The sequence below is a fragment of the Triticum dicoccoides genome, chromosome 7B, assembly GCF_002162155.2.
Source record: "Triticum dicoccoides isolate Atlit2015 ecotype Zavitan chromosome 7B, WEW_v2.0, whole genome shotgun sequence".
In the NCBI taxonomy this organism is placed as follows: Eukaryota; Viridiplantae; Streptophyta; class Magnoliopsida; order Poales; family Poaceae; genus Triticum; species Triticum dicoccoides.
In genome coordinates, this window is record NC_041393.1 from 85,414,666 (window position 1) to 85,422,649 (window position 7,984).

Consider the following 7,984-nt stretch of genomic DNA (forward strand, 5'->3'; position numbering starts at 1 on the left):
TAAGGTAAAACCCAACCATAGCATTAAAGTATCAAGTCCCCTTTATCCCATACGCAAACAACCTACTTACTCGGGTTTGTGCTTCTGTCACTCACGCCACCCATCATAAGCAAATCATGAACATATTGCAAATCCTACAGCGGGGATCCCTCACGCTTGTGCGACACGAAGAGCACCATAGGACAACACCAATAATAAAACATGCAACTCAAACCAATCATAGCAGTTCATCAATCACCGATAGGACAACGAAAATCTACTCAGACATCATAGGATGGCAACACATCATTGGATAATAATATGAAGCATAAAGCACCATGTTCAAGTAGAGGGTACAGCGGGATGCGGGAGAGTGGGCCACTGAATATAGAAGGGGGAAGGTGATGGAGATGTTGGTGAAGATGGCGGAGGTGTTGGTGAAGATCGCGGTGATGATGATGGCCCCTGGCGGCGTTTTGGCGCCACCGGAAGCAAGGGGGAGAGAGCCCCCCTTCTTCTTCTTCTTCCTTGACCTTCTCCCTAGATGGGGGAAGGGTTTCCCCTCTGGTCCTTGGCTCCCATGGCATGGGAGGGGCGAGAGCCCCTCCGAGAATGGATCTGTCTCTCTCTGTTTCTGCGTCTTGCGATTCTGCCCCTTCACCATTTCTTTTATATCCGGAGATCCGTAACTCCGATTGGGGTGAATCTTTCGCCCAGGTTTTTCTCGTAAAATTAGCTTTCTTGCGGAAAAAGAAGAGCGTCAACCGCCTTACGGGTGGCCCAGGAGAGTGCCAGGCGCGCCCAGGGGGGTGCGCGCCCCCTATCTCCTAGCCACCTCGGGCACCGTTTCGCGTTGATTCTTCCTCCGGAAAATCCCAAATATTCCAAAATAATTCTTCGTCTGTTTTTATCCCGTTTGGATTCCGTTTGATATTGGGTTTCTGCGAAACATAAAACATGCAACAAACAGGAACTGGCACTGCGCACTGGATCAATATGTTAGTCCCAAAAAATAGTATAAAAAGTTGCCAAAAGTATATGAAAGTTGAATAATATTGGCATGGAACAAACAAAAATTATAGATACGGCGGAGACGTATCAGCATCCCCAAGCTTAATTCCTGCTCGTCCTCGAGTAGGTAAATGATAAAAAAAGTTGATGTGGAATGCTACCTAGCATAATCTTGATCATATGTCTAATCATGGCATGAATATTAAGACACGAGTGATTCAAAGCAATAGTCTATCATTTGACATAAAAACAATAATACTTAGGGCATCCCAACAAACAATCATGTCTTTCAAAACATCAATGTTTCAGATCGTTATCCCTACAAAATCATATAGTCTAGTATGCTCCCTTTTCTTAACACAAGGTACCCCTCATGCCTATCCCGGTGCCAGCCAAGCAATTGTTTCATACTTTAGTATTCTCAAACTTTTTCAACTTTCACGCAATACTTGAGCGTGAGCCATGGATATAGCACTATGGGTGGAACAGAATATGATGATGGAGGTTATGTGGAGAAGACAAAAAGGGAGAAAGTCTCACATCGACGCGGTTAATCAACGGGCTATGGAGATGCCCATCAATTGATGCCAATGAGAGGAGTAGGGATTGCCATGCAACGGATGCACTAGAGCTATAAGTGTATGAAATCTCAAACTGAAACTAAGTGGGTGTGCATCCAACTTGCTTGCTCACGAAGACCTAGGGAATTTGAGGAAGCCCATCGTTGGAATATACAAGCCAAGTTCTATAATGAAAAATTCCCACTAGTATATGAAAGTGACAACATAAGAGACTCTCTATATGAAGAACATGGTGCTACTTTGAAGCACAAGTGTGGAAAAAGGATAGTAACATTGCCCCTTTTCTTTTCTTTTTTTTCTTTTTTTGGATGGGCTTCTTTGGCCCCCTTTTTTATTTAGGCTTCTTTGGCCTTTCCTTTTTTCATGGGGCAATGCTCTATAATGATAATCATCACACTTTTATTTACTTACAACTCAATACTAGAACAAAGATATGACTCTATATGAATGCCTCCGGCGGTGTACCCGGATGTGCAATGATCTAGCATAGCAATGACATCAAAAAATGGACAAGCCATGAAAACATCATGCTATCTATCTTACGATCATGCAAAGCAATATGACAATAAATGCTTAAGTCATGTATATGATGATGATGGAAGTTGCATGGCAACATGTCTCGGAATGGCTATGGAAATGCCATAATAGGTAGGTATGGTGGCTGTTTTGAGGAAGATATAATGAGGCTTATGTGTGATAGAGCGTATCATATCACGGGGTTTGGATGCACCGGCAAAGTTTGCACCAACTCTCGAGGTGAGAAAGGGCAATGCACGGTACCGAAGAGGCTAGCAATGATGGACGGGTGAGAGTGCGTATAATCCATGGACTCAACATTAGTCATAAAGAACTCACATACTTATTGCAAAAATTTATTAGCCCTTGAAACAAAGTACTACACGCATGCTCCTAGGGGGGAGGTTGGTAGGAGTTAACCATCGCGCGCCCCCGACCTTCACGCAAAGATAAACAATCAAAATACAATGCGCGCCAATTTGGTTACATAGTTAATAGACCATACGTGCATGCTTTGGGAATCACAAACCTTAACACCAACATCCTTACTAAACACAACCATCTACTAGTACCTCACACATATTATCATCTCTATATCTCAAAACTATTGCAAGGAATCAAACATATCATATTCAGTGATCCACAAGTTTATGTAGGATTTTATGACTAACCATGTGATTGACCAATTCCTGTCATCTCTCTAAATTGATATAAGTGAAGAAAGAGAGTTTAATTCTTTCTACAAAAGATATGCCCATGCTCTAACAAATATAAGTGAAGCGAAAGAGCATTCTACAAATGGCGGTTTTCTATGTGAAGAGAAACAGGCAATCCAAACTTCAAATGATATAAGTGAAGCACATGAAGCATTCTATAAATCCATACTCAAAAGATTTAAGTGAAGTTCATTGAGCATTCTATAAATAAACCAAGGACTATCTCATACCAGCATGGTGCATCAAAGAAAACTGAAAACTAAATGCAAAAGACGCTCCAAGACTTGCACATATCGCATGAACGAAACGAATACGAAAACATATCGATACTTGTTGAAGAAAGAGGGGATGCCTTCCGGGGCATCCCCAAGCTTAGACGCTTGAGTATCCTTGAATATTTACTTGGGGTTCCTTGGGAATCCCCAAGCTTGAGCTCTTGCCTCTCTTCCTTTTCCTCATATCGAGACATCCTCGATTAGACACTTCATCCACACAAAACTTCAACAGAAAACTTGGTAAGATCTGTTAGTATAATAAAGCAAATCACTACTCTAAGTACTGTACCAAACCAATTCATATTTTGTTTTTGCATTGTGTCTACTGTAATATATCTTTTTCATGGCTTAATCCACTGATATAAATTGACATATTCATCAAAACAAGCAAACTATGCATCAAAAACAGAATCTGTCAAAAACAGAAAAGTCTGTAGCAATCTGAACATTCACCATACTTATGGTACCCCAAAAATTCTACCAAAATTAGGAAAAATAAAAAGGTTTTACATCAAGACAGTGCAAAAAGAATCAGAACCGTTTGACTTTCCAGTTAAAAATGTAAAATCGAACACTACAGCTAAAGTTTCTGTCCTGCACCGTACAAACCAACAAGCATTGTAAACATCCTAAAGGCAAACCTTGGCACATTATTTTTATAATACAATGGAATTGTACAAGGGGGTAATTATTTTTGATGAAAAGTTTCTGTAATTAAGATTCACAAAGTTTCCATGAGCATGAACAAAGTTCAAGGAGCTCTCCCACTTCAACAATGCTTGTCTCTCTCACTTTCACTTTCCTTTTGAAAAGTTTTGGTTTCCCCTCTTTATTTTTTTGTTTTTGAACTATATAAAAGCACTAAACAAAAATAAATGACTCTCTAAAACTTTCGGGTTGTCTCCCTGGCAACGCTTTCTTTAAAGCCATTAAGCTAGGCATATAGTGCTCAAGTAATGAATCCACCCGGATCCCAAGGTATATCAAAGCCAATTTTAATTAACAATGATTTGTAATTTAGTAGTGAGCACAAAGTAACATATATCATGCAACAACAAAGTATAACCATCTTCCTATGCATCGGCATGTCATAAAAGAATAATTCATGCACACCAAGTAAAGGCCAATGCATAGTATAAGCAGTTTCTTGCAATTTTATCATATTGGAAACATAGAGAGGTGGAGATATAGTTCCTCTCTCATAATAATTGCAAGTAGGAGCAGCAAGCACATGCATATTATATCTATCAAAATCATCATGTGTAGTAGTAAAATGCAGCCCATCAATATAATCCTTAATAAGCACAAACTTCTCCGATATAGTGTAGGGAGAATTCAAAAGGATAATAGGACTATCATGCGTGGGTGAAATAGTAACAATTTCATGTTTAACATAAGGAACTATAGCAAGTTCATATCCATAAGCATAATTCATATTGGCATCTTGGCCACAAGCATAGCAAGCATCATCAAAAAGGGATATTTCAAGTGAATTAAAGGGATCATAGCAATCATCATAGCAATCATCCTTCGATAAGCACGAATGGGAATTAAACAATGTGTGGGATAAAGAGTTACTCTCATTAGAAGGTGGGCACGGGTGATCAATCCGCTCTTCCTCCTTTTGTTCTTCGCTCTCCTCCTCATCTTTTTCATCCAATGAGCTCACAGTTTCATCAATTTCTTCTTCCATAGACTCCTGCAAAGTATTAGTCTCTTCTTGGACAGCGAAGACTTCCTCAATAAATGCATCAATATTGTAGTTATATTCATAATTTTCATAGCAATATTTCAATATAGCATAATTTTCAGGCCTATAAACATCATCATCAAAAGCTTCATACTTTTCAAACAAAGATTCAATTTCATAAGCACCCTTAAAAGCAACAAATTCTTCTATTTGTTCCACATCATAGTAATCATAGATATCATAAGCATAAGAAGCCAAGGTTTTATCATCATTAAATTTGCATGAAAAGGGAAGGTGTGGAGCCTTCATCCTAGAGCAACAAGTAATATCATATCTCAAGCATTGTTGCCTAGCATACCAATACAACATATAAATTTGATCCCATAATAGTTTCCCTTTTTGTGTCAAGCAGTAATCCCTAAAGTATTCAAGTTTATCCAACGTATCTCCCATAACATAATTGAATGGGGTTTTCTCAGGATTATTAAAGTAGTACATAATTTCATTCACATAACGAGCATCCAGGGTTTTAGGAGGTTCCCCATCTCCATGAGTAGCAAGTACACCTAATTTTTTTGGTATTTCGTGTTCCATATCCATAACTAAAGATAGAAAACAACTAAGAACAATAAATAAAAATTACTTAGTGATAAAGCAAACAAGCACACACAAGAATATTCACCCCACTCTATGACTCCCCGGCAACGGCGCCAGAAAAAGGTCTTGATAACCCGCAAGTATACGGAATAATTGTAGCCTCTTTCGATAAGTAAGAGTGTCGAACCAAACGAGGAGCTAAAGGTAGAACAAATACTCTCTCAATCCCTATCTGCCACTGATACGACTCTACGCACACTTAGTGTTCGCTTTACCTAGAACAAGTATGAAACTAGAAGTACTTTGTAGGTGTGATAGGATAGGTTTGCAAGATAATAAAGAGCAAGTAAATAAAAGCTAGGGGATGTTTAGATAAAGAAGCAATAAAGTAAATATAGAGAGTGCAGAAAAGTGGTGGTAGGAGTTGTGAAATTGTCTCTAAGCAATTGACTACGTTACTAGACCAGTAATCACTATTGCAATTCTATTTGAGGGAGAGGCATAAGCTAACATGCTTTCTCTACTTGGATCATATGCACTTATGATTGGAACTCTAGCGAGCATCCGCAACTACTAAAGATCATTAAGGTAAAACCCAACCATAGCATTAAAGTATCAAGTTCCCTTTATCCCATACGCAAACAACCTACTTACTCGGGTCTGTGCTTCTGTCACTCACGCCACCCACCATAAGCAAATCATGAACATATTGCAAACCCTACAGCGGGGATCCCTCACGCTTGCGCGACATGGAGAGCACCATAGGACAACACCAATAATAAAACATGCAACTCAAACCAATCATAGCAATTCATCAATCACCGATAGGACAACGAAAATCTACTCAGACATCATAGGATGGCAACACATCATTGGATAATAATATGAAGCATAAAGTACCATGTTCAAGTAGAGGGTACAGCGGGATGCGGGAGAGTGGACCGCTGAATATAGAAGGGGGAAGGTGATGGAGATGTTGGTGAAGATGGCGGAGGTGTTGGTGAAGATCGCGGTGATGATGATGGCCCCTGGCGGCATTCCGGTGCCACCGAAAGCAAGGGGGAGAGAGCCCCCCTTCTTCTTCTTCTTCCTTGACCTTCTCCCTAGATGGGAGAAGGGTTTCCCCTCTGGTCCTTGGATCCCATGGCATGGGAGGGGCGAGAGCCCCTCCGAGATTAGATCTATCTCTCTGTCTCTCTCTCTATTTCTGTGTCCTGTGATTCTGCCCGTTCACCATTTCTTTTATATCCGGAGATCCGTAACTCCGATTGGGGTGAATCTTTCGCCCAGATTTTTCTCGTAAAATTAGCTTTCTTGCAGCAAAAGAAGAGTGCCAACCACCTTACGGGTGGCCCATGAGAGTGCCAGGCGCGCCCAGGGGAAGGGCGCGCCCCCCTATCTCCTGGCCACCTCGGGCACCGTTTTGCATTGATTCTTCCTCCGGAAAATCCCAAATATTCCAAAATAATTCTCCGTCTGTTTTTATCCCGTTTGGATTCTGTTTGATATTGGGTTTCTGCGAAACATAAAACATGCAACAAACAGGAACTGGCACTGGGCACTGGATCAATATGTTAGTCCCAAAAAATAGTATAAAAAGTTGCCAAAAGTATATGAAAGTTGAATAATATTAGCATGGAACAATAAAAAATTATAGATACGACAGAGACATATCAATCCCCAGACATAGTCCGGTGAATTCTTTTCCTGATGAGACACAACGGATAGTGTCACACTTCAATATGACAGTCAAGAAGCATGTTTTAAAACCATACCTCTTTGAGGTAGGCTCGGCTGTGTTTTTATTTGCCTTCCTCTTCGAAGGCTTGCCCGGTGCAGGCGCTGCTCTCTTGTGGGCCGCCTCAGGTGCAGCATGGCGCGCCTAGCGCCTCCCCTTTAGAGAACAAGATAGTGCGGTGGGTGAGGCATAACAAGGAAGTTCTCCTTGAAGAAATATCTCCTGGTTACTTACGTGTGATGCGGGGAGGAGACCAGGATAGTCAGCAATGATGGCCATTTCCGTGCCATCATGGCTTGCCTGGTAAAAACACCCTGTCTTCAAGCTCCACAAATATATCTGGATCCTCTTTGAATCCAGGGTCGAGGTCACGATTGTGGTCCTCTGGTTGTGGTGCGGGGCGCTTGAGCTCCTTGGTGATTTTTCGCCATTCCTATTACAAATGGACGGACTGATGTCCATAAAAAGCAACTCTAGGAGTAGAATGAGAAGAGCAGTGATGTTAGAACTCACCCAGCTAGGAGGATTATACATGGAAAATCCATCCCGGTGCTTAATACAAGCAAATTCCTCTTTCTCGCCCTTGTATAATTCGGCCAGTATTTTGCTCAGAGCGGCGGAAGTGTCCGGGCCCTTCCGACCGCAGCGGGAGGCGTCATCTTCCCCATTGTAGTGCCACATGGGAAACCTTCTATATTGAAGTGGCTGAACCCCTCGCGCTATGGAAGTCGCCATTACCTCGACTATGGATAAACCGGACTGAGCGAGCATCTTTATCTTGCTCATCAATTGACGGACTTCCGCACTGTCTTCCTCATTCAGGCTCCGAGGGCGCGAGTTGTGGCGCTTCTTCAATTGAGCTCTTGAAAATTCAGGAAGAC